Below are 27,353 nucleotides of genomic sequence, written 5' to 3'. Positions count from 1 at the left end.
CTTTTATTCAATAAATTTGTGTTTTTACCAAAAGTTTTTCATTCAGAAATTTTTATTAAATTTATTCTCTCTTATCCTTCCTGGTCAATAATATAAGGTTAGTCATATTATTCAAAGATACCTCTGTGGGTCTTACCCGTTTAGCGACCCTGAGATTCTTTTTTTTCCGGTGCCACATTTCAAAGGCTGGAAGGATAGAGAGTTGAGTATGTATGTATGTATGTATGTATGTATGTATGTATGTATCAAACCTATACACTGTTTCTGGGATTATATTAACTTCCCACCTGTTCCAGAAGCATGTTTTCACTCATTAGCAAGTTAACACCATCACCTTATGAATTTCTTGATAATCATTCTTGGTCTTTTGACTGCCAGAGCCACTGGCCCTAATAAATTAATTCAATTTTTGTCAAAAATCATTCATACTCTTTATGCTCTCTCTCTCTCTCTCTCTCTCTCTCTCTCTCTTATTCTCAACCAGTGCTTTAATTCTGGATCCTTTCCTGATACTCAGCATACACTGAAGGAATTTCCCACTCCCGCCTGATGTATTTCATAGCCACCCCCCCGCCTCCCCACTTCTTGTCAGACGAACAACACGGTTTAATGGAGGGTAAATCATGCCTAACAAAATAAATCTATCTGTCTTCAATCAAAATGCTTCCTCCGCCATCGCTAACCAGACGCAGTTCAATGGATCAGCCCATGTCGATAAACCACGTTAATACAATAGTGTACGGTGTATATCACAGTAATCTTACTAGATTACCACGAGAATCTGCTCAACAGTTTGAGAACATAAACGTGTACATTATTCTAGATCGATTCACATGCTTTGCTCGAAAGAATGCTGCGGAAAATATCGCCTTCCTCCAACGTACATATCAGAAATGATATAACGATAAATTGAAGCATGACAGGTAGGCGAGGTAGCAATGCACTCGAGTAGTACCTTATTGTTTTAGGGGACTTAAATACACTATTTTACGACGTATCTTGGGGAGTATGCTAACAAAACCTTCCATTATCAAATAAAAGAATAAAGTAAAGAATGCATTTTTGGGGTGTATCATGCCTACATCTCCCTTTAATAAGTACAAATTTTGGAATTAAATTAATTAGTCATGATACCGTTACTTATTTTGTAATGTTAAAGATAAGAGAAGCATTAGTTAAAACGTTGCTCTGAGGCAATACACGTATTGCCTTATTTAATTTATAGACACCTTTGTGAATTCCACGTACTGAAAATTATTCAAATCAATTCAATTGAAAAGTGGTGTAAATACTACCTTCTACGTATTTATCCCAAGCGGTATAAGTGGAGATCGCGTGATTCGGCAGCAAGTCTCACTCGTTATTGGGCACATATGGACACACACCCGTGCAACTGAAATAATGTTAATTGTTTGACGTTCTTTCAGTTGTTACAGATTTTAAGAGACGCACAGGTCAAAGACGCCGAGTTTTCACATTTGAGCACCCTCAAAACAAGGACCTCAACCAGAATCGAAAGCGCTACGTTGAAAATCGAAAAACAAAGTCCACGTGACTGTGTCTCTAGGGTCGACCGTACAATTACCACCTTCTGCTGCCCATCAAGAAAATGAGGACGCTGAGGTGCCCTAAGGTCGGTTTGATGACATCGTAGTCATATTGTCTGATATCCACGACCGGCATTTACCACTTGATGCTGTGGGAACTCTGTTGAAATCCCTGATCTAGTCAGAAAACAAAATCAAGGCCTTTGGTATGAGAACATGGCGCTACCCGTACACCATGAGATTAGGGTATGGCACAATGCGGTGCGTGTGTAACCAGGAGCTAATTAAGGCAAACACGCATTGAGGGTTACATGATTATTAAACATAATTCATGTCACGTTACCTTAAGTTTTACGTGGAATCTGAACCAATGAGGTGTATCTGTCTATTTTTAAAAACTTTACTTGCATTCACGGGAAAAGAATAGGATAATTTGCCAACTAAACAAACTTCACCGTTGGACACGGACAAACGAATAGCTTTACGTGAACTGATATCTTGATCACAGTCACGCGACCTCCAGCGACTGTGATTCAAATCACGACCGCTTTGGTGAGAAGATACACGACGATGTCTCTCGGCAATTACGCCAATAACTTTACAGTTGAATCATTCAGTGTGTTTATGAATTGCCAGAGGTTGAACTGGTGAATCGAATAATTCACAATTTACAAATCTCTGTACAATTTAATTTGATTAGAATTTAGATATATTAACCATTCTTACAATTTACTTTAGGTCGTAACCGACACATACTGGTCTTATGGCGACGATGTGATAGGAAAGAGCTAGCAGTGGGAGGGAAGTGACCGTCGAATTAACTAGTGTACAACCCCAGCATTTGCTTTTTGTAAAAATGGAAAACCACTGGAAACCCACCTTCAGTGCTGCCAACAGTGGGATTAAACCCATTATCTCTCGAATGCAAACTGATAGCTACGTAATGCAAACCACGCACCCACTTGCTTGGTTGCCATTTGTTATCAGATAGTGCAAGAGTGTTAAAGAACCTCTCGACCTGAAGTAAACTTCAGCTCACTACCTTGCATCTAAGTCGATATAGGTACTCTACAATTCAATTTAAACTTTTCATTTAATATACACATATATTTGAATGAATTACGTCTTTGTACCAGTACTGTGGTATATTCATATTGCAATGATACATCACATTACATTTATAGCAAATTGTGATATAACCACACTTCGAGATCTATGCTCGGTTCTTTGGAGTCAGCAACACGTTAAAGGTAAAATTACTAATGATATATTCCATTGTAGTTTAAATTAAAATAACTAAGGTTTGCTTACACTTAATCCAAGAGACTGTTCACAACGTCTGATTTCATTCGCAGACACGCCGGTGAAGTTTTCATCTTGTAAAATATTAAAATCAATCCATTTCAAAAGTGGCACAAAAATATTACTTCCTACGGAAGGAACCCAGGCGAGTTAAGTGAGGCTTAGGTGGTCCGGCAGGAAGCGTCACTCATTACTAGCCACGCGCCATTCGGATATGACACATACAGCCACGCAGTTTATTGGATGATTAACCCTTTGGTAACGGGAAGGGAAGCAACGGATCACGATCGGAAAGCTATTATATGCGCTATGACAGATGGCCCACATTTATGATGATGGAAATATTTCAACCTCTCGTTCAACTAGTCTGTCGTTTTAAAGCCTGTCAGCTGTGAGAGGATGGAATATATCCACACACGATTCATTAAAACATTCAACGAACTACTTAAAATATATTTCTATACTACTATGGCATCTATTCTGTCCAATTTATTTGTAATTATTGAAGGTCAAGGTAGAAATGGAAACAACTCTGGACACCGCAACCGCACTACTCGCATTTTCCTTTAATTTGAAGTGGAAACGACAACGTCAGTACTAGAGTGGTTGCCAGTTGGATATGTTCCAGTATAATATTTGTGCAGATATACTGATCCCCATCACATACATTATGAAAAAGCGAGAATGCCTTGACAATATTCACACAACTTTGCACCTTAGATGACAAGACCTCACCGGTCAATGTTCTAAGCTAAACAATTTCACATAGGAGGTTTTGTGCCGGCAGCGACGATATTCACTATACTGTCAAGCACTTCAAAGCGCTGAACTATATTGGTGGAAAAAGTCCACGCAGGAGGATGTAGGAAATTCAATTATTTAATAGTTAACTACGTCCATAGTGTTACGACACTTACGTTGAACAGACTTAGAGTACTACATTAAATTACACTCGTGTAATAAAGACAATTACAGTATTGTAAAGGTGGAATTATAAAATCTAAATTTTTTCACAAGTTGATACTTTGACAATACGGGCTCTAATATGAAATTTATAACGTGCAATGATATCTTGCTCACAGTCACGCGACCTCCATTGACTGTGATTCAAATCACGGCCGCTTTGGTGAGAAGATACACGACAATGTATCACGGCAATTACGCCAATAATTTTACAGTTGAATCATTCAGTGTGTGTATGAATTGCCAGAGGTTGAACTGGTGAATCGAATACTTCGAAGATGGTTTTCCGTGGTTTCCCATTTTCACACCAGGCAAATGCTGGGGCTGTACCTTAATTAAGGCCACGGCCGCTTCCTTCCCACTCCTAGACCTTTCCTGTCCCATCGTCGCCATAAGACCTATCTGTGTCGGTGCGACATAAAGCAACTAACAAAAAAAAGAATGTAATGCAAACTAAACGAAAAACAGAATGGGTAAATACAGATAATCAAAATAATACTAATGGTAGGCGCAACTGTGTGTCCAGAATGTCGATCCGTTTTACAGTATTTTGAGTAGTCATTTCGAAGTCGTTCCAGGGATCTGAGACAGCCCGTAATCACCTTCTTATAACGAGCCGTCATGCCTTCGAGTGCAACAGCACCGTACATATTTCCACTTCTACTCAAAATATTTTCCACTAATGCTCCTAACCGTCTTCTTTTTTATTTTTCTTACCTCTCCTATCATAATCAGTTAATCACATTAAAAATTCTGGTTCCTCTTTTACCATAGAATACCCGTGAACGCACTGCTGCTTACAATCGCTCCTTCATCTTCTTTTCACCCATATCATGGAATTCTCTACCTACAAACATTAGGGACGTCCCCACTCCAATGCTGAATCATTGCTGGAAGAATGAATGAACGAATGGGTTTAATGTTGTTATTTCATTTAAAGGTGCATTAGTTACCGCTGTATAATTAAGGGTTTTCACTTTTATTGTAGGTATAACATTATTCAGCCAGGCGTACAGATAACCACTTTCCCTATCAAGTGCCGAACTTACGCACAGTGAAAGCTTTTACCTTCGTGGTCTGTACGGATCTGCCTTCGTTTTCGCTTTGCTTTTATTGACATTATAAGGTGCCCATATTATTACTTTGTGTTATTTGCATTTGTAATTATATATGGATTTATTATATTTTCTAGTGGTTAAGTGTAAATGGGGACCTTGAGCCCTTAATTCGCCACAATTAAAGGCATTATCTATCTATCTATCTATCTATCTACGTAGATTATCGCCTTCTCCACTTTCTCACGAAAAATGCATAAGGAACAAGACGTTTTGGATTGTACTATGTGGAAGACGCAACGGGGGGGACGGGGGTCAGAAACCTGGCAGAAACAATAAAATCAGTTTCTCTAATGCTTATTTGTGTCGTCTGCTAACTTGTTTTTCAGATTATGGTCATTTCTTATGCTGGGGATCGGCGGGGGAACTTTCTTCTTCCACGCTATCAATGAATGAAAATACCAATAGTTGCACACATCAGTGTAAGAGTCTAACCGGGAATACACTTTACAACCACCAGCGGATATGTGGTTATAGCGAAACCGATGGTGGCTCCAAAATAACGCGTACTAGATAAGATGAGGAGTAGGGCAGTTTGCCATTCATCTCTTCCATAAACAGCACCAAGAAAAACTCACGACATTCTAATTAGAAAATGTTGTTTAGTAATCTTCATTGTGGCATTTTCAAACTGTGGTAGGGAACATAGATAAAGAGACAATGAGAGGAAAAAGACAGATTCGTCTACAGAACTGAGAAATGCCAAGATTGTGACAAGTAAAGGTTAAGTGATTAAGACTTGTGACCTATCTCATTCTCTTACAAAGTTTTATGAAGGAGGTTGTTTCTACTGTCGGCAAAGAGGAGAAAGATGTCTAAATCTACCCTCCGGGAGACAATTCTCCGAGGTTCGCATCAACTTTTGTTCTTAAAGGGTCTTTGTAGAATTGAAATTATTCCAAATGTGTTATAATTTAGAAAATATTTCAGGATATGATACTTTCTGGTCCTTTAATTTAATTTAATTTCGTGTGGCTATTTCTAGCCGAGTGCAGCCCTTGTAAGGCAGACCCTCCGATGAGGGTGGGCGGCATCTGCCATGTGTAGGTAACTGCGTGTTATTGTGGTGGAGGAGAGTGTTATGTGTGGTGTGTGAGTCGCAGGAATGTTGGGGACAGCACAAACACCCAGCTCCCGAGCCACGGGAATTAATCAATGAAGGTTAAAATCCCCGACCCGGCCGGGAATCGAACCCGGGACCCTCTGAACCGAAGGCCAGTACGCTGACCATTCAGCCAACGAGTCTGACTTTCTTGTCCTAATCATTGCACAATTCCTCAGTAAAATAGTTCTGTTGCAAAATTTTCGGGACAACTGACTTGTGTACAATTCCTGACACTAAATCTGAGGAAGCTGTTGTACGGAAGAATCAACGTCGAGTTTCGTTATCTTCGTTATATTCTGATATAATATAAAGGAAGTCGGCCAGTTTGAATGGCTCAGACGGTTGAGGCCATGGCCTTCTGACCCCAACTTGGCAGGTTCGATCCTAGCTTATTCCGGTGGTATTTGAAGATACTGAAATACATCAGCCTCGTGTGTGTAGATTTACTGGCACGCCTTCACTAGTGATGAAACTCACCTGGTTTTGTACATAGCAAAACCACGTAAACACACTGCTAAGTTGGTCAAGACGGTATTTGTTTAAACAAATGTTCAATGCACCCAGTTTAACTCCTTCAGATATGTCAAATTCATGATAAAACCAGAAAACGAATCCAGGCTTTCTAGGATTAACTCTTAGTAGCTGAATAAATTTGGTTGGTTACGTAACGCTACTACGGTAGTACAGTATTTATCTTTCCAGAAAAGAATAGGTGGAATACTATACAGGGTTGTTCAGCCAAAACGTCTATTAAATAATCAGCCCAGAGGCTGGTTGGTTTCTCAAATAATACCACCAGAGGTTATGCGGTTATAGCGAAACCGATGGTGGCTCCAAAATAACGCGTACTAGGTAAGATGAGGAGTAGGGTAGTTTGCTATTCCTTTCCCTACTGGGGCAGAAAGTGCTCAACAGCACGACGGTCCCTATGACTAACACTTTCCAAAACACTCAGTCGAGCACACTACCCATACCTTAGCACCGTTCGTATGTTCACAGCCATGGATGAGAATGGAACTTCAATGGAAGCTACATTATGCTCTGGCCTGTGCCAAGAGACAGATGCAAAATCTCTGTAGCCTATCATTAAATAAATGGTAAGATGTGACTCAAGTAAGATGAACACCTCAAATCACTGTTGGACGGTTATAAATACCGACATTCTGTTTATCAAATTTACCGTACATTTCCAGGTTGTCAATATCTGGTGAAATAAGTCAACTAACTAGCCTTAAACTTAGGGACATTACAAATTTAGCTCTGCACTTATTTTAAAATTCTGACAAGTACTTTTCAAGAGAATGGAATGTGTTATGTGCTCCATTCAGCAGCCGGGGGCTGTAATTTTCTATTCACGTTACGTATGGAACATAAGACGGCTGTTGACGTACAAGGTCCCTTCACCTTCCTCTGATTGTGCCCATAAATACACTACGATAAGATGCGCTATTTCACATCTTTAATATCGTCGTAGGTACCAGGCAGAGGTATAAAATGGTAAGCGAGTGGTTTCTTATCAGAATTCCCATCGTCAAATCATTTGCTCATTTTACGAATGATTGAACCTCTTCTTTTTCCCTTCTGATTAGTTTTCGGACGGGGTGGTTGCTTAGTTGTACATCCTCTTAAAACAGTAATTAATTTTATATATTTAGTGGAATATTAACTACTGCTCCCGTACTATGTTTGTTTGTTTGTTTGTTTGTTTGTTTGTTTGTTTGTTTGTTTGTTTGTTTGTTTGTTTGTTTGTTTGTTTGTTTGTTTGTTTGTTTGTTTGTTTGTTTGTTTGTTTGTTTGTTTGTTTGTTTGTTTGTTTGTTTGTTTGTTTGTTTGTTTGTTTGTTTGTTTGTTTGTTTGTTTGTTTGTTTGTTTGTTTGTTTGTTTGTTTGTTTGTTTGTTTGTTTGTTTGTTTGTTTGTTTGTTTGTTTGTTTGTTTGTTTGTTTGTTTGTTTGTTTGTTTGTTTGTTTGTTTGTTTGTTTGTTTGTTTGTTTGTTTGTTTGTTTGTTTGTTTGTTTGTTTGTTTGTTTGTTTGTTTGTTTGTTTGTTTGTTTGTTTGTTTGTTTGTTTGTTTGTTTGTTTGTTTGTTTGTTTGTTTGTTTGTTTGTTTGTTTGTTTGTTTGTTTGTTTGTTTGTTTGTTTGTTTGTTTGTTTGTTTGTTTGTTTGTTTGTTTGTTTGTTTGTTTGTTTGTTTGTTTGTTTGTTTGTTTGTTTGTTTGTTTGTTTGTTTGTTTGTTTGTTTGTTTGTTTGTTTGTTTGTTTGTTTGTTTGTTTGTTTGTTTGTTTGTTTGTTTGTTTGTTTGTTTGTTTGTTTGTTTGTTTGTTTGTTTGTTTGTTTGTTTGTTTGTTTGTTTGTTTGTTTGTTTGTTTGTTTGTTTGTTTGTTTGTTTGTTTGTTTGTTTGTTTGTTTGTTTGTTTGTTTGTTTGTTTGTTTGTTTGTTTGTTTGTTTGTTTGTTTGTTTGTTTGTTTGTTTGTTTGTTTGTTTGTTTGTTTGTTTGTTTGTTTGTTTGTTTGTTTGTTTGTTTGTTTGTTTGTTTGTTTGTTTGTTTGTTTGTTTGTTTGTTTGTTTGTTTGTTTGTTTGTTTGTTTGTTTGTTTGCCACTCTTACCACACCCCGTAAGGGACGCGGTGTCAGATGTGAAGTTAGCCCAGCTTTACGGTCGGATATCCTTCCTTACGTGAACCCGATATGGGTTTTCTATTTGCTAGTGTTTTCTTACAACCGTTTTGACTCATATTTTCGGTAACAGTGGGGTAGGAAAGGGCTAGGACTAGAAAGATTTTGGACGTGGCCCTAAGTAACGTACAATTCCAGTATCTACTTCGTGTGAAAATGAAAAACCACGTAAAACCATCTTGAAGACTGCCAATGATTGGGCACGAACTCACTCTCTCCCTAACGCAAGATAACAGCTACACAATCAATGAAAATATGAAAGGTGGTTAAACCATCCAACGTATCATAGGATTTATGGACACAACGGAGCGTATACCTAGCCGTTAGAAGAAGGTGAAAGAACTATGTGCGTCATATGTTAGTTCATATTTCATACTGCACAGCACAGGCTAGCGAATGAAGCACGCAAGCGAATACACGCCATTTACTCCAGAAGTACTGGTCCGATTTTCAAAATATTGACAGCGATGTCTTTGTAATGTTATGTCTGGGTGTAGATAACAGTGCCGTTCCCTTTGAATAGTAAAGTTTTCCGTTACCTCAGCCGATACCGCCACGTTTAGAAATTAAAGCAAGTTTGATTACGAGGCCCTCGATATAATTACTCAAATTGGAAACAGAATGTCGACATCTTGAACAGTTCATAAGTTATTTGATGTGGACATCTTAATTGAGCTGACATACACTGCATATTCTTAAGACTAAAATTGTACATACTAAAATAAAACTGTAATATATTCTAATATATGATTATATAAATGCTACAAATGCATAATTTGTTGGTACGCTTCTCTCATTCATTTTTATTCTCACTGTGACACGTTTCAACGTAAGCACCTCAATGAACGCCTGTTTTCACAGGAAAGGTTTTTGATTGTGAAGTGGGTCTTTCTTTATCGTAAACGTAGCATGGCCCGTTTTTATCTTCTGAGTGTGCCCTATATGAAGGGTGTCTTTCTGTTCAATAGCTCGTCTTCTTGACTGGAAAACATATTCCAAATATAATGATCTATTTCTTTAATGAATATTGCACAAGATTTTGTATATATTTAAATACTGTCGTTAATATCCATACCGAGCTCGATAGCTGCAGTCGCTGAAGTGCGGCCAGTATCCAGTAATCGGGAGATAGTGGGTTCGAACCCCACTGTCGGCAGCCCTGAAGATGGTATTCCGTGGTTTCCCATTTTCACACCAAGAAATTGCTGGGCTGTACCTTAATTAAGGCCACGGCCGCTTCCTTCCACTTCCTAGGCCTTTCCTCTCCAATCGTCGCCATAAGACATATCTGTGTCGATGCGACGTAAAACAAAATAGCAAAAAAAAAGTTAATATCCATCTTCGTGTATGTCTTTGTTTATGTATTTGTGTATAGTTATTGGTGTTATAGGGACGTGAGTGAGGAAATCGCAGCTCACACACCTAGAATTCGACAGTGATCTCCTGTGATTGGTTCACTGCAACATGAGAGCAGAATCCAAAGCCTACATTCTACCAATGTACAGTACTTTTTAATAAATGTTTTGCATGTATGTTTCCTATGTTCTAAAGTTACAGTGTATCCAGTATTCGGGAGATAGTAGGTTCGAACCTCACTGTCGGCAGCCCTGGAAATGGTTTTCCGTGGTTTCCCATTTTTACACCAGCCAAATGCTGGGGCTGTACCTTCATTAAGGCCACGGCCGCATCCTTCCCACTCCTAGCCCTTTCCTGTCCCATCGTTGCCGTAAGACCTATCCGTGTCGGTGCGACGTAAAACAACTAGAAAAAAAAAAGTTACAGTGACATGAGTGAACACCACGGCAACATCGGGACACCAAAAGAAGGAGAAGAACAAGAATAAGAAGAAGATGTTCCTCGCATTATTGCAGTCTTGGCTAGAAGTACTCACTTCTCCGAATACGGAGCCTTGGCACCAGGAAGCACTGGCAGCTGGAGGATGGTACTTATCCTGCATCCGCAAGGCCCAGATACCACTGAATCCGCGCATGGAATCCCGCAGTGCCAAGACGGCTGCTCCCCTTAACGAAAGAACATAGTAGGAAAATTGACTTTACTTGTGTATGATACATACTCCTCACAAACATATCCTGGAATCTCCCAGCCCACACCCTTCCATGTGATATCTACAATTTGTCAGGTTTTATGTGCAGACATCTTTCGATTTCTGCCTTTGTGATTTTTCCCTGACCCTTATTACCCAATTACACTTCTATAAAACAGCATCACCTCACCTGGCCAGGTAGCATGCTGAGCATGGGAACAGGCAGATACTTTCCACAGAACCACGTCTTCCCAATCCTCCTTGCTATCTCTTTCCCTTCCGAGAATTAACAGCATGTCGGAGGCGATGAAGACTTTGCAGTTCGCCACGCGGAGGGAGTGGGCTCCGGGGGCTCCCCACACAAAAAGCCACTCACGAAGAGCAAGCTGACTCTGAAAGCGGATGGATGTACCTGCTTCCGCTTAGTCGCTCTCCTCGCCAGAGCTTTTCATACTTATCAGTACAAGCCAGGGAACCTATACTTACCAGTACAACCAAGAGCATTTTCTTTTGCATAGTACTTGTAAGTACACATAAAGAGCTCAGTTGCCCTGCACTTTTAAGAGCAACCTTGCTTCGGTATTCTGTTGCAGGTACTCAGGAGAGATGGCAGACAAGAAGAGGCCCACTGACTTCCACTACGAGGCCGCAGTGCATGATTTCATCCGGCGGAGGAGTTTCAGGGACTCCATAAACTTTTGCCTCCCAGCGCTGTTGGAGTACCTACTTTGCGGCAGGTACAACACGGAGGCGGTTGAAATAATCTATTTCCTTGCAGCGCTAATGGAGTGCCTAGGAGGAGGTGAACCCACGAAGCTCGTAGACGCGGTCCTGGGTTCGGCGATTATAATTCGCCCTGGTGACTATAACCACATCAACTTTTACGAAAAGAAGCTCTCTTGCTACTTTCAGGTCGTCCAGGTCTCAGGTGCCATGGAAAGACCATACGTCACAGGCAAACAGGAGGTGGCCAGCCAGACGCTGCAGGAAGAAATGACGAACACTACCGCCACGCAGATTGCCAGGAGTCAGAGGCACACGTAGGTGGGCACGGGTAGATTGGCACGGATCCGTGCCTTTTGGCTGCCATGGATCCCACAGCTGCCAGGACCGGTGTAGACGGCGACACACCTATGCGCCGTGACGGCGCGAAACAGGTCTTCCTGCACAACTTTTCAAAGTGGATTCAGACCCCCAAGCCCACCAGCCACCCGGGACTGGCCCAACAGCGGGGCACAAGCCAGGACAGAGCCCATGACGACTGAACGCAGTGCGACAGTTGAGAGGGACGCCTCGTGGCGTTCCAAGCCTGCTACCCATGCCCAACGGCCCGCTAGCACCAGCTTCAAGATTCAAATATCTGGGGCTGTCCTACAGGACAGAGCAAACAGTAAGGTGCCTGTATCAGCCGATGGTGCTACCGACAAGGAAGGGGGAGAAGCTGGCACCATGGCAGGACTACCCACGCCCTCGTAGTCCCCAAGCCGCGAGGAGGGCCACAGCCAGTATGCGACTTACTAATTGGTGGTGAGAAATAGCGCGAAAGCACACTGGTGGCACCATTCCCAAGAATTAAAACTGAGAACTCCTGTTTCTTCAGGAATGCGTGCTTTTTGGAGAGAACAAAGAGTAAGTCAGTTTAGATGCAAATCTGCACAGAATTTCAAATTTAATAGTAACAAAGCAGGAAAATACGTAGTAACATGGCATGTTTAAATCCAGAAGGCATCGACGTCAGAACAATGATGCCGGCCCGTACCAGGAAGAATAAGAAGACGCCGGCCCACCAGTCGAAGGAGGAGCCAATCAGAAGACGACCTGAACAAGAAGTTTCGACAATCAGGTGTGATCTGAACGTCCCTCTCAAAAGCTCTTGCATTGTTTCCGCCGTATGAGGTAGGGCCACCGTCAGGGTAGTTGTGGGATACAATATGCTGCAACCGCTGTTCTGGTGATCACCACCACACGGTTTCCATTGCACCTAGTTAGGCACCGGTGTGCACCAACTGCGCGGGGTGGGAGGCATCCGGCCTTTCACCGCGGCTGCCTAGTTTATAGGGCCATGGCTCTCGAGCAGAGAGGAAGGAGGCCCATCCAGTAAGTGCCCACCACAGTGGGCATGGCCGAATCTCCGCGATCGGTGACTAGGTACGAGGGACCCCAAGGGGTCCAGGCTCTGCAACAGGTCTTACGATTTCTCGCGGAATGGCTTCGCAACCGGCATGGCCCATGCTAGTCCCTGTGGTGAACAAGTGAGTGTGTGACGTGACGGTGACAGGGTGGGTCTGGGTCGTATTTTAGGTAAAGTATGTACGCTCAGAATATGATCTCGCCATGCACCAGAATGGGAATGGTAAGACAATGCACCAAGAAAAACACAAGGCATAAACCAGGATACTAATCCAAGTGATGCAGTATCAATCAACGCACGTGATGGCGTAGCAAAAGGGGTGTAACAACACTCCAAAAAAATATAAGTCCGTCCGTGCACAAGTTCACAGGTAGTTTTCAATTTTCAAGGTGAAAGGTTTTCAGCAGAGCGCATAATGGAAGCATTTTCACTGAGTCCATATATTCAGAGGAACCGAGGTAGGTACCAAATTTTGAGGGCAAGGAAAGGCGTACGACAACAAAAAAAAAGGGCAAAGAAGAAATAGTTTTTTTCATAATAACAATATATTAACAAAAATCACCCAGAAGAAACATTTATACAAAACAAAGAAAACAACAATCATCCAAAGGTCAGTTAGTTCTGACTTCCAAAAAAAAAAACCGATGGGACGACCATATTAATTTTCTGATTGTTTTTCAAAGAGAACAGCTAGACTCGAAACCTTCAATAATAATACAACCACTTTTACATGAGGAGTGTCCTACACAAGGAAAACAGAAATTTACTTATGGACACAAAAAAAAAAACATTAAAATTTGAAAGACATATGGGCCACTGTACAACAATACATGTAGAAGAAAAAAGCCGCGGAAGGGATGCGGAATAGGAAGGTGGGGAAAGGGGAGGGACGTGAAAGAAAACAGTACCAATGGCTCCCAACAGGGATTTGGAAAAATAGGATCAGTCAGTATCGATGAAATTCCAAAATAGCAAACAGAAGCTAGGTGATAGTTCAATTGATTCTATTCATGCGTTTGCTCGGGAAAACAGTTGAATTTCAATGGTTCATATCGCAGCAATCACTTGACGTATCACAAAGTCCAACTTCGGAGTAAGATGGTAATGTAATTCCAAAGTAAGGTACCGCTATCAATAGCTGCAGTTGGCTTATTATCAACATGAACTGTCATTGGTAGCCAGTAACGGCAATTTGAAAATTAAGGAAGTGCAGCATTAGAAGAAAGTTCAAAGAACAACATGGAAATGAAATAAATTAAAGTTTTCGCTCACCCGTCCAGCAGTCGTAGCTTTTCAATGGTATACAAAAGCACATTTTAAAAGAAACATTGCACACAGTCCAGCTGGTAGCAAAATAAAACCAAGTCCTCCCTCCACACAAATCGTCGTGTTCATCCGAACTCGCTGCTCAAGCCCAGAGCAGGCCAATTTATATTCAGGTAGAAGCGTCCAGAAAGGACGAGAGCATACAGTACCCAATGCGCAACGAAGCGGTAGGGGAAGGAAAGAGGGAGGGTAAGCAGCACGAGCAGTTGAAGCTGGACGGGCGAAGAGAGCACAGGCAGGTTAGTAGCGGCATATGCAGCGTAGTAAACGTAGAATCCATAAAACAGTAGAAAAATTCGGAGCACGTTATATACTCCCAGCAGCCGGAGAAATCCGAAGGATTGGGTGTAGAAGCGACGAAAGTCCATTGATGCTCCAGAGGGGCGCCGAACTCAGGAACACGAAGAGAGTGTCGTCGTCGAGGAGGCAAAAACAAAAAGCAAGAACAGGCATGAGTTACAAGTAAGAAGAGAAGAGAAAAAAAGGGAGGGGCAGAGGGGAGGGGAATAAAAGAGAAAGAACGATCCGGATCGAAAAAAAGGGAGGGATGAGACAAGAAAAGGAGAGGAGTTACAAAAAAAGGTTTTACAATAAAAGTTACAATATGTATATATAAGTGGCCGTACAAAAATTTTACAAAAAAGTTAAGTAAATGAAAGTACAATGACAAAGGAGTAATTAATAAGATGGTGTCCCATAAAAAAAGAAACCCATCAGGGGAAATGATCGATGGGGGAGCCGGAGGAAGTGACGAAGTGTGTGGAGGGAGCATGACCGGGTGAGCGAAAGAAAAAAGCAAAGATATGAACCACAGAAAAAAGGGAAAGAAAAGGGGGGGGGACATGGGTGAACAAACGCAAGTAAAAAAAAAACAATAGTACAGTAGGAAAAAAAAGATGAAATGAAGTATGAATTGTCCATCCCTGCGGCAAGCCAAGGGGTTAAGCGGAGAACTTTTTTAAGAGGGAAAAATGAGCCTTACGAATATCATTAGGATTGTCCAGGGATTGCAACAAAGCAGTAACAGGGGACGGAAAGGAAAGAATGCGAAAGGGCCCAAGCCAACGGGGAGAAAGCTTAGCAGATAAGTGTTGAGAGGAGGAACTGATGGGATGGTTTTTGAAGAGAACTAAATCCAAAGGTTTGAAGGTGGGAGAGCGAACGCGAGAATTGTAAGTTTTTTATGGAGGTCTCTGGCTTGAAACAACTTTTTGAGAGCATCTTGCAAATGATCAGGGGTGAGAAGATGAGGTGGTGTGGTCAACAAAGAGGACAAATCCCATGTCAAAGAGAGAGGGGTGTGTAATTCACGGCCTAAAAATAATTTAGCCGGAGTATAAGAGGTTGAATTATGAACAGTAGCGTTTGATGCCAAGGCAAAATAAGGCAATTCGGCATCCCAAGTCCGGTGATCATGTGAATGAAAAATAGATAGAAGGGCTTTTAGATTACGATGATAACGCTCAACGATGTTAGCTTGAGGGTGGTAGGGAGAAATATTGATTTTCTTAATCCCATGAGAAAAACAAAAATTATAGAAGAGTTTAGAAGTGAAAACAGTAGCATTATCAGACACCAACATTTTAGGAATTCCAGTGATGGGGAAAATTTGGGTAGAAAGTAAGTTAATAATTATCTGGGAAGAAATAGTTCGTAAAGGACGAAGAACAATAAATTTAGAAAAACCATCGAGTAAGGTGAAAATATAAGAGTTAGATTTCGAAGATTTTACAAGAGGTCCCACAATATCAACATAGAATTTCTCAGCAGGGTAAGTAGGGGGGGAGGCAGCATAATTACCATAGGGCTGATGATTGGAGGGCTTATGTTTCTGACACAAGTCACATAAGCGGACCCACGAATATACCTCTTTCCGCATCTGAGGCCAAAAGAACTGAGAAGCAAGACGAGTATAAGTTTTAGACATGCCAAAGTGACCCCCAACAGGGGATCCATGGAAATACTGAAAAACCATTTGTCGGAGACTGGAAGGGAGAACGAGACGAGGAGTGGCGCGCGGAGTAGGTTTGAAAATTAAAAGCTGATTGTGGAGACGAAAGGGGCCAGAATAATCGGGAGAAGAAAGATCTTGACAAAGTTGTTGACAATAAGGATCAAGTTTTTGATGATCAGGACATGATTGAAAGGAAAGGGGAAAATTGATAAGGGAAGAAACAGAAGTAACCGAGTTGATAGGAAGTTGATTAAGCTCAGAAAGATGAGATGAAGTATCATCAAAAAGCCGAGATAGCGCGTCAGCAACAGAATTATGATACCCGGAAACGAACTTAAGAGAAAATTTGAAACGGGATAGGCGAAGCAACCATTTACCGGTACGTCCAATTTTGGGGGCATTATGTAATAACCAAGAAAGGGCCTGGTTATCAGTACTAACTAAAAATTCGCGATGGTCTAAGTACTCCGCAAAATGCTCAATGGAAAGAATGAGAGCTAAAGCCTCCCTTTCATACACAGAATATTTACGTTCAACGGGGGTAAGAAGACGACTGAAATAAGCAACAGGTAAAGTTTGATCGTTCTTCGTCTGCTGGAGAACAGCACCTATGGCAACATCGGAGGCGTCAGTGGAAAGTTCAAATTTAAAATCAAAATCAGGGATTTGCAAAAGAGGGGCCTGAGAGAGTTTAGATTTTAACGTATCAAAGGCGGTTTGTTGAAGAGAAGACCAATGAAATTTGATACCTTTACGTTTAAGCAGATTGAGGGGTTCGGAAAGTAAAGAAAAATTGGGAATATATTTGGCATAAAAACCAATCATCCCAAGAAAGGAACGTAATTGCTTAAGATTAGAGGGAGGAGGTATTTTGTGAATGGCAGAAACTCTTTCAGGGTCGACAGCCACCCCCTGTGAACTTAAGATGTGACCCAAAAATTTAATAGATGTCTGGGCGATAAGCACCTTAGAAGGGTTGACAGTTAAGCCGACTGAGCGGAGGTGAGTCAACACTTCACGAACATGGAGTAAATGGGTTTCAAAATCTGAAGAATAAATAAGAATATCATCAATAAAAGGAAATAAGTATTTATATTTTATATCAGCAAACAAGGAATCCACAAACCGCTGCATAATTTGTGAGCCAAGATTCAAACCGAAAGGGACTTTTTTGAATTGATATAGTCCATTCGGGGTAATAAAAGCCGTATAGCGAGAACTAACGTCATCTAAAGGAATTTGATTATAAGCCGAATTTAAATCAAAGATGGTAAAAAACTGAGCATTTGAAAAATGTTGAAAAGCAGATTGCAATTTTGGCATGGGATAGGCATCATAGAGGATGCGAGAATTTAATTTTCTCTAGTCCACTATAAAACGAGAGGATCCATCGGGTTTATCGACGATGAAAGCGGGAGAGGCATAATTAGAAGATGATGGAATAATAGTCTCAGTTTGAAGCATTTGATCAAGTAAGGAATTCAAAATTTTCATGCGAGGGGGACTCAAAAAATAAGGAGAAGAACGAACCGGGGTAGGATCAGTAAGATCAATGTGAGCAGAAAATTTTTTAACGGTGCCCAAAGTGGGGGTAATGACATCGGAAAACTCTTCAAGTAAGGACTGAACGCGGTCAGAATGAACAGAATTTATAGGTAAACATGTAGAGGGATGAGAAAGAGGGAAGTCAAAACTATGAACCAATGGAATAGACTTAGAGGAAAAATGAAAGGAGACCGTAGAGTTGACCGAATCCAATATGAGTCCAGTATGGGAAAAAAATCAAAACCTAAAATAATAGGTGATGATAAGGTCTGAACAACCAAAAAGGTAAAAGGCCAAGAAAAATCTTGCATCCTAATATTCAAAGAAATAGCACCAAGGATTTCTAAAGGTTGATTGCAGGCAGAAAGACAACGTACAGTAGAGGGAGAATAGGAGAGCTGGGGACATAAAGATTGCAAAGATTGAAAAAATGACAAACTAATAAGAGAAACAGCAGCACCAGAATCTAACAAGGCAAGAGAGGGTAGGTTATTAACGGTGACGAGAACATGAGAGGTCGGAGGTAGGAAAGAGGTAGAACAAGGCGAAAAGGAAGAAGAGGTGAAGGGAATGGGTGAAATCACAGAGGTAGGACGAGGTGTCTGAAGAGTGTGGGAAGGCAGATTTTCCCCATGAATACGCCGACTGCCTAGCGGCGAGGGGGAAAGGCGTTTCCCACAGGCAGAGTGGTGCAAAACTTAGAAATATGACCCGGTCCTTGACAGCGAAAACAGACAATGGGGGAACGAACATTAGAAGGAGGGAGAGCAGAAGATGATGTGGAGGAAAAGGAAGACGGAATAGGCGGTGGTGGAACGGAAGAATAATAAGAAGTATCGCTTAACGCAGACAAAGCATGAGATTGAGCCAGATTATATAATTGAAGCATAGAAGTTGGAGGGTTCAGTGCATTAAAAAGTTGTCGAAAGGAGGGAGTAGCATAAAACTGAACAATCGAAATTAATTCAGCAACATTGTGGGCAATATTTAGTACATCACTATAAGTAGTGATAGAATCTAAATAATCATGTGCAGATTCAGTCGGAAGTTGGTGACGACGAATGAACTCGGTACTGAGTTTAAAACGTATCTCATAAGGCAAAAAATAATTATGAATAGCATTACGTAACTCATACCAGGTGGAAAAATGAGACATGTTATCCAACCAAAATTTAGAAAAAAAACCCGTGGTCTTAGCGGATAACAAACCAAGCATTTGAGGAAAGGAGGCTAAATTGAGATTGAGAAATTTACGAACAGAGAAAAGCCACATAGTAAGGTTACGAGGATCAGTCGCTATTAACTGCGGAACCTGAAGTAAAGATTGTTTGATAATATGAGCATTCAAGGAACTGTCAACAGCACTAAGGTGGGGAGTGGATGGAGAAGAATGGGGGCCTAGATCCGGAGCCATGTTGTGATGGTGAGAAAACGGGAAAGATTTGTGATCAGAAAACGGGTTAGTGGATGAAGGAGTCGAAGGATAAGAGAAGGAACTCGGAGGAGTAGAAATAGAAAAAGAAATCAAGTCATTGACGGGAGGGTTAGGCAAAGAAAGATTATGATAAGTAGGAGGGGGAGAAGAATTGTCGTCACCCAAAGGGAAATTATCAGAGAAGCATGCCATAATGGAAAATTTACTAAAAGAAATGGAGTAATGAGAGAAAAAGGTCTGCTACCATTTGTGGTGAACAAGTGAGTGTGTGACGTGACGGTGACAGGGTGGGTCTGGGTCGTATTTTAGGTAAAGTATGTACGCTCAGAATATGATCTCGCCATGCACCAGAATGGGAATGGTAAGACAATGCACCAAGAAAAACACAAGGCATAAACCAGGATACTAATCCAAGTGATGCAGTATCAATCAACGCACGTGATGGCGTAGCAAAAGGGGTGTAACAACACTCCAAAAAAATATAAGTCCGTCCGTGCACATGTTCACAGGTAGTTTTCAATTTTCAAGGTGAAAGGTTTTCAGCAGAGCGCATAATGGAAGCATTTTCACTGAGTCCATATATTCAGAGGAACCGAGGTAGGTACCAAATTTTGAGGGCAAGGAAAGGCGTACGACAACAAAAAAAAGGGCAAAGAAGAAATAGTTTTTTCATAATAACAATATATTAACAAAAATCACCCAGAAGAAACATTTATACAAAACAAAGAAAACAACAATCATCCAAAGGTCAGTTAGTTCTGACTTCCAAAAAAAAAAAAAAAAAAAACAAAAACCGATGGGACGACCATATTAATTTTCTGATTGTTTTTCAAAGAGAACAGCTAGACTCGAAACCTTCAATAATAATACAACCTCTTTTACATGAGGAGTGTCCTACACAAGGAAAACAGAAATTTACTTATGGACACAAAAAAAAAACATTAAAATTTGAAAGACATATGGGCCACTGTACAACAATACATGTAGAAGAAAAAAGGCGCGGAAGGGATGCGGAATAGGAAGGTGGGGAAAGGGGAGTGACGTGAAAGAAAACAGTACCAATGGCTCCCAACAGGGATTTGGAAAAATAGGATCAGTCAGTATCGATGAAATTCCAAAATAGCAAACAGAAGCTAGGTGATAGTTCAATTGATTATATTCATGCGTTTGCTCGGGAAAACAGTTGAATTTCAATGGTTCATATCGCAGCAATCACTTGACGTATCACAAAGTCCAACTTCGGAGTAAGATGGTAATGTAATTCCAAAGTAAGGTACCGCTATCAATAGCTGCAGTTGGCTTATTATCAACATGAACTGTCATTGGTAGCCAGTAACGGCAATTTGAAAATTAAGGAAGTGCAGCATTAGAAGAAAGTTCAAAGAACAACATGGAAATGAAATAAATTAAAGTTTTCGCTCACCCGTCCAGCAGTCGTAGCTTTTCAATGGTATACAAAAGCACATTTTGAAAGAAACATTGCACACAGTCCAGCTGGTAGCAAAATAAAACCAAGTCCTCCCTCCACACAAATCGTCGTGTTCATCCGAACTCGCTGCTCAAGCCCAGAGCAGGCCAATTTATATTCAGGTAGAAGCGTCCAGAAAGGACGAGAGCATACAGTACCCAATGCGCAACGAAGCGGTAGGGGAAGGAAAGAGGGACGGTAAGCAGCACGAGCAGTTGAAGCTGGACGGGCGAAGAGAGCACAGGCAGGTTAGTAGCGGCATATGCAGCGTAGTAAACGTAGAATCCATAAAACAGTAGAAAAATTCGGAGCACGTTATATCCCAGCAGTACCTAGAAGGACTGATCCTCTGCATAACTAGACTGGCATGGAATATGATACTGCCTGGTGCTTGATATCTATAAAAACCAACAATATTACCCAGACTTTTGCAGACCACATCCACGCATGTGCTATCTACAATATGTCAGGATTTACGTATAGGCATGCTTCTATTTCTGCTTATATGATTTTTTCATGACCCTTACTTCCTGATTACAACACTATGATACCTCATCACCTCATCGCGCCTGATAGTACGCAGTTCATGGGGACAGGAAGATACTTCCTACAGCAATTTTTTCGCCGTCTTCTCTGCTGCCTCTTCCTCCTCTTATAATTAACAGCATGTCGGAGGCGATGTAGCTTGTTCTGATCACTATGCGGGGAGAAGGGCCTTCCGGGGACCCGCGACAACAAGCGGCATTCACATTTACTTACACGACTGGGTGTGCGGCAGTTGCAGCCTTCACGTGACTTACTGATTGGTGGAGGGCAACAGCGCGGAAGCACACTAATGGCCCTATTCGCAAAAATTGAAACTTCGAACCCCAGTTTTCAGGAATGCATGCTTTTTGGAAAGAAAGTAAGAGTAAGTCAGTTTACAAGCTCATCTGCACAGAATTTTAAATCTAGTAGTAACAGAGCAAAATATACGTAGTAACAAGCGAAATAAGAAACCACAGGGAAATATTTCTACGTTATAACTAAAAGAGCATGATGGCGGAACACTACATTTTATACAGGTCCGAAACAAATTGTAGCTAATAATATTTTGTTGAAAATTTCTCATGTGCTTATTTAATTCATTCACACATGTATTTAGTACCACTGACATTGATACAAACCGCGATGAATTAACACTAAAGGGAAGAAATGAGAGCTAACTTTACGTTTCAAAAGTTACTTAGCCTAGAAGGGGTCACCGATTTTGTTCAAAACTTTGGATATTGATCTAGGTCAAAAATAAGCAGACAGGTAAACAAAAGTTTGTACCATTGGTCCAGATTTAACGAGAAAACGGTCCTTCAAATTTAAGAGCGCGCATACTATTTTGTAATCTATATATATAAAATAACTTGTCCTGACTGACTGACTGACTGACTGATTCATCATCGCCGAGCCAAAACTACTGGACATAAAGAAATGAAATTTTGGGCATATATTCATATTAAGATGCAGGTGCTCGCTAAGAGAGGATTTTTGGATAATCCTTCGCTAAGGGGGTGAAAAGGGGGGTGAAATATTAAAATGAGTGTATCTATATCTCAAAACTTTAAAAGTTTACAGATGTAAAAATTGGTATTTAGAATCTCCTTTAAAAATAAGGAAAAAAGTATTTTTTTGTTTTCAGAAAATCCCAATAGGAGGGGTGAAAAAGGGTGAAAATGGGGGAAAAAGGTTGAATGCCTTTAAATATCTCAGAAACTGAAGCTATTACAGACCTGAAATTGGTACTTTTGATCTCTTTTAAAAATAAAGAAACACGTATTTTTTTGTTTTTGGAAAATCCAATTAATGAGAGGGTGAAAAGGGGGTGATTTTTTTAAAATGAGTGTATCTATATCTCAAAACTTTTAAAGTTTATAGATGTAAAAATTGGTATTTAGAATCTCCTTTAAAAATAAAGAAACACGTATTCTTTTGTTTTCGGAACATCCCAATAGGAAGGGTGTAAAAGGGTGAATAATGGGTTGAATGCCTTTAGTGAGACTACTTATACTTCAGAACCTGAAGATATTACAGACCTGAAAATTGTTATTTGGGATCTATTTAAAAGTAAAAAAACACGCATTTTTTCGTTTTTGGAAAATCCAAATATTGGGGGTGAAAAGGGGGGGGTGAATTTTTTAAAATGATTGTGTCTACATCTTAAAACTTTAACATTTACAGATGTAAAAATTGGTAGTTAGAATCTCCTCTACAAATAAAGGAATATGTATTTTTTGTTTCCTGTAAATCCCAATAGGAGGGGTGTAAAAGGGTGAAAAATTGGTTGAATACCTTTAATGAGGATACATATATCTCAGAAACGAAAGATATTACAGAACTGAAAATTTGTATATGGGATCTCCTTCAAAAATAATGAAACACGTACTTTTTAGTTTTTGGAAAATCCAATTAGTGGCGGTTAAACAGGAGTGACAAATTGGGGTGAATTTTTTGAAAGACTATATCTACAGAATATCTTGGAAACGTAAAATGTTACAGACGTAAAAAGTGGGTGTTTGGAATCTCCTGTAAATGTAAAGAAACATAGGTGATTTGTTTTTGGAAACTCCACTTAAGGGGAACTCAAAAGGGGTGAAATTTTAAAATGAGAATTTTTACAGTATATCTAAAAAAACGTAACATATTGCAGAAGTTAAAATTGGTATTTTTTATCTCTATTAAACATAATGAAACGCGTATTTTTAGTTTTCGGAAATACCACTTGGTTGGAGGGGAGGGGGAGGTAAAAGTGACTGAAAAAGGTATTGAATTCTTTTAATTAGGCTACTGATATCTCAAAAATGAAGATGTTACAGACGTGAAATTTGATATTTGCAATCTGCTTTAAAAGTAAAGAAACACGTATACTCGGAAAATCCAATGAAGTGGTGGGAGGGGGGGTTTGAAAGAATTGAAAAATTAATTGACTTAATTGTATGAGAATATATACATGTAATAAAAATTAAACTTTTTACAGACGTGAAAATTCGTATTTGGATCTCCTTTAAAACAAAGAAAAACGCGTTTGGGGGGGGGGGAATAATCTTGGAGGGCGGGAGTGTAAAGGAGTTTAATTCCTTTCATGAGGACACTTAAATCAAAAACTGAAGAATTTAGAGTCGTGATAATTGGTATTTAGAGATCCTTTACTATTAAAGAAACAAGTATTTTTTGCGGGAAAATTCACTTAGAATGCAGAATCTCCTCTAAAAATAAAGGAATATGTATTTTTTGTTTCCTGTAAATCCCAATAGGAGGGGTGTAAAAGGGTGAAAAATGGGTTGAATACCTTTAATGAGGATACATATATCTCAGAAACGAAAGATATTACAGAACTGAAAATTTGTATATGGGATGCAGTCCGGCCGCGGGTTCAGTGCCGCCAAGGCACACAATACGACACCACGCCGGATCTCCTGAAGGATTTTATCCATATTAAAAATGATTATAGGAAAAGATGGCAAAGAATTACGGACCCAACTGACCGGGAGGAATATCTGAGCCTAGCCCGGGAAGTACGAAATCGATTGCTGGAAAGGAAGATTGAAAAATGGGAGGAAACGTGTCGTAATCTAATAGAAAACAAGTCAGATCGGGAATTTTGGTCGATTCTCGCAGAAAACGAGTCAGATCGCGAAATTCGGCGGATTATATATCTAAAACAATAAGCATTCAATTATAAATTTCAGGATAATACCGTAGCGAAGCACGGGTATCTTGCTAGTTTAGGTATAAACCTTTACAGCACTGCTCCTGGACGTCTCGAGTGCATTATATTTACTTGTAAGTTAATATATACTGTGCTAATGCTTCATTCAATAGTTCTCAGTGTTATCCAGTTTGATTTCGGTGATGTTAGTGTTGTTTCATTTAATAGGTTAAGTAAAGGTGCGCATGAGTGACATACATAGTGTAATAATAACGTAGGATAAATTTTCAGGAACCATTGCTCATGAGTAGAACACATATGTGTAATATTGGTCCAGAAACTCTTTATTTCCATGTTAGAACTAGTTTCTTACAACTATACACAGTATATTAATCATGGGAAATGCACAGGAACAGAACTTACCAGGTTACCACATGAAACTATCTTATATGAAACTAGCTGATGTACCCGTGCTTCGCTACGGGATTCTCAGAAAGACTGACTTGGTGGTTTTCCTAACTTAATCCAACATAGGTCGTTACAAAAACGTCAGTAGGAATGTAGCGATTGAAAGCAATGTTATCATATAAAATACTCGATCAAATGAAACACCGCAAACTTTCTCACTTTCAACGAACAGTACTACGGTGCCGATCTAAGAGTCCGAAGTTCCAGAGCTGGAATAACCAGGTCGCAGACTGCCGTGAACACTCCTCTGTCATTATTCCGTTAAACATGCACACTACTCATTCCAATCAGTGCCTCCGAGTAGGGATTGAATAGCTCGAATACTATGATGAACCAATGTGTTACGAACCAGATATATCAGAAAATGTATGAACCAGAGGAATGGCATGCTACTTCCCGCCAATATACAGGCAGGCTGTTTCAGTCGGTACGACCAGGCGAGTTGGCCGTGTGGTTAGGGGCGCGCAGCTGTGAGATTGATATATATAGATTTATCTATACGACCACTAATGACATAAATAACTTATTTGAGAATTACATTTCAGGCCTTCCCCTAAACTACCATTTCACTCAGCGTGAATAAAATAATGTATAGCCTAGATTGTAGTGGATCATCACCCGACATTACATTCCGATTTTCATTAAATTCTCTTCAGCCGTTTCCTCTTGATGCGTGTACATACATACATATAGACGGACAGACAGAAATTACGGGAAAGTAAAAAAATGCATTTCCTTGTTACTGTAGACATGACAGATACAGAAATACCATTCATTTCAAATTCTGAGCAATGTACAGGCAAAACACTTATTTTATACTAGCTGATGTACCCGTGCTTCGCTACGGGATTCTCAGAAAGACTGACTTGGTGGTTTTCCTAACTTAATCCAACATAGGTCGTTACAAAAACGTCAGTAGGAATGTAGCGATTGAAAGCAATGTTATCATATAAAATACTCGATCAAATGAAACACCGCAAACTTTCTCACTTTCAACGAACAGTACTACGGTGCCGATCTAAGAGTCCGAAGTTCCAGAGCTGGAATAACCAGGTCGCAGACTGCCGTGAACACTCCTCTGTCATTATTCCGTTAAACATGCACACTACTCATTCCAATCAGTGCCTCCGAGTAGGGATTGAATAGCTCGAATACTATGATGAACCAATGTGTTACGAACCAGATATATCAGAAAATGTATGAACCAGAGGAATGGCATGCTACTTCCCGCCAATATACAGGCAGGCTGTTTCAGTCGGTACGACCAGGCGAGTTGGCCGTGTGGTTAGGGGCGCGCAGCTGTGAGATTGATATATATAGATTTATCTATACGACCACTAATGACATAAATAACTTATTTGAGAATTACATTTCAGGCCTTCCCCTAAACTACCATTTCACTCAGCGTGAATAAAATAATGTATAGCCTAGATTGTAGTGGATCATCACCCGACATTACATCCCGATTTTCATTAAATTCTCTTCAGCCGTTTCCTCTTGATGCGTGTACATACATACATATAGACGGACAGACAGAAATTACGGGAAAGTAAAAAAATGCATTTCCTTGTTACTGTAGACATGACAGATACAGAAATACCATTCATTTCAAATTCTGAGCAATGTACAGGCAAAACACTTATTTTATATATAGATTACATTTCAGGCCTTCCCCTAAACTACTATTTCACTCAGTGTGAATTACATTATTGATAGCCTAGATTATAGTGACCTATTCCCAGACTTTGCATACCAATTTTCGAGAAGATACGACCACTAATACAATAAATGTTTGACAATTAAATTTTAGGCCTTCCCCTAAACTACCATTTTTCTCAGCGTGTATAGCCTATACTGTAGCGACTTATTTCCAATGTTTGTCTACTGATTTTCATTAAGGCACGACCACTAATAAAATAAATATTTGAGAATTAAATTTCAGACCTTCCCCTGAACTATCATTTCACTCAGCGTGATCAAAATAATTTATAGCCTAGATTGTAGCGGTTAATCACCCGACTTTACATTCCGATTTTCATTAAATTCTCTTCAGCCGTTTTCTCGTGATGCGTGCACAGACAGACAGACAGACAGAAATTACGGAAAAGTAAAAAATGCATTTTCTTGCTACTGTGAACATGACCGATACAGAAATACCATTATTTTCAAATTATAAGCAATGTACAGACAAAACTCTTATTTTATATACAGGGTGAAGCGAAATTCGCGCACTCAGGTGTCGCAGCGCGACTGCTCACATGCCAGCAATAAAAAAATGTCTCTCACAAAAGTTCGTCTTTCGAGTATATCCGGCAGAAAAAGGGCGTTGAAGAGTGGCAATCTGGCAACACTGTAACCACATGTACGGTAACTACCTCTGTCAGCACGTAGTCTTTGTGCTGTACAGTTGGTGCAGTGGTTACAGTTTTGGGTTAGCATTCAGGAGGTCGAGGGGTCGATCCTGGGTTGAAGCGTATTTTTTTTATTTCATAAATGTAGTCCAGGTGGTATGGTATCTGGCAAATTAATCGTCAACAGCCATTGCAGCGGGTCCTCTAGAAACCCTTTGCACTTACATACTACGATCCTACAAAT

The sequence above is a fragment of the Anabrus simplex genome, chromosome 2, assembly GCF_040414725.1.
Source record: "Anabrus simplex isolate iqAnaSimp1 chromosome 2, ASM4041472v1, whole genome shotgun sequence".
NCBI classification, from domain to species: Eukaryota; Metazoa; Arthropoda; class Insecta; order Orthoptera; family Tettigoniidae; genus Anabrus; species Anabrus simplex.
The sequence above is the reverse complement of the archived record's forward strand: the minus strand, read 5'-3'. Positions refer to the sequence as shown.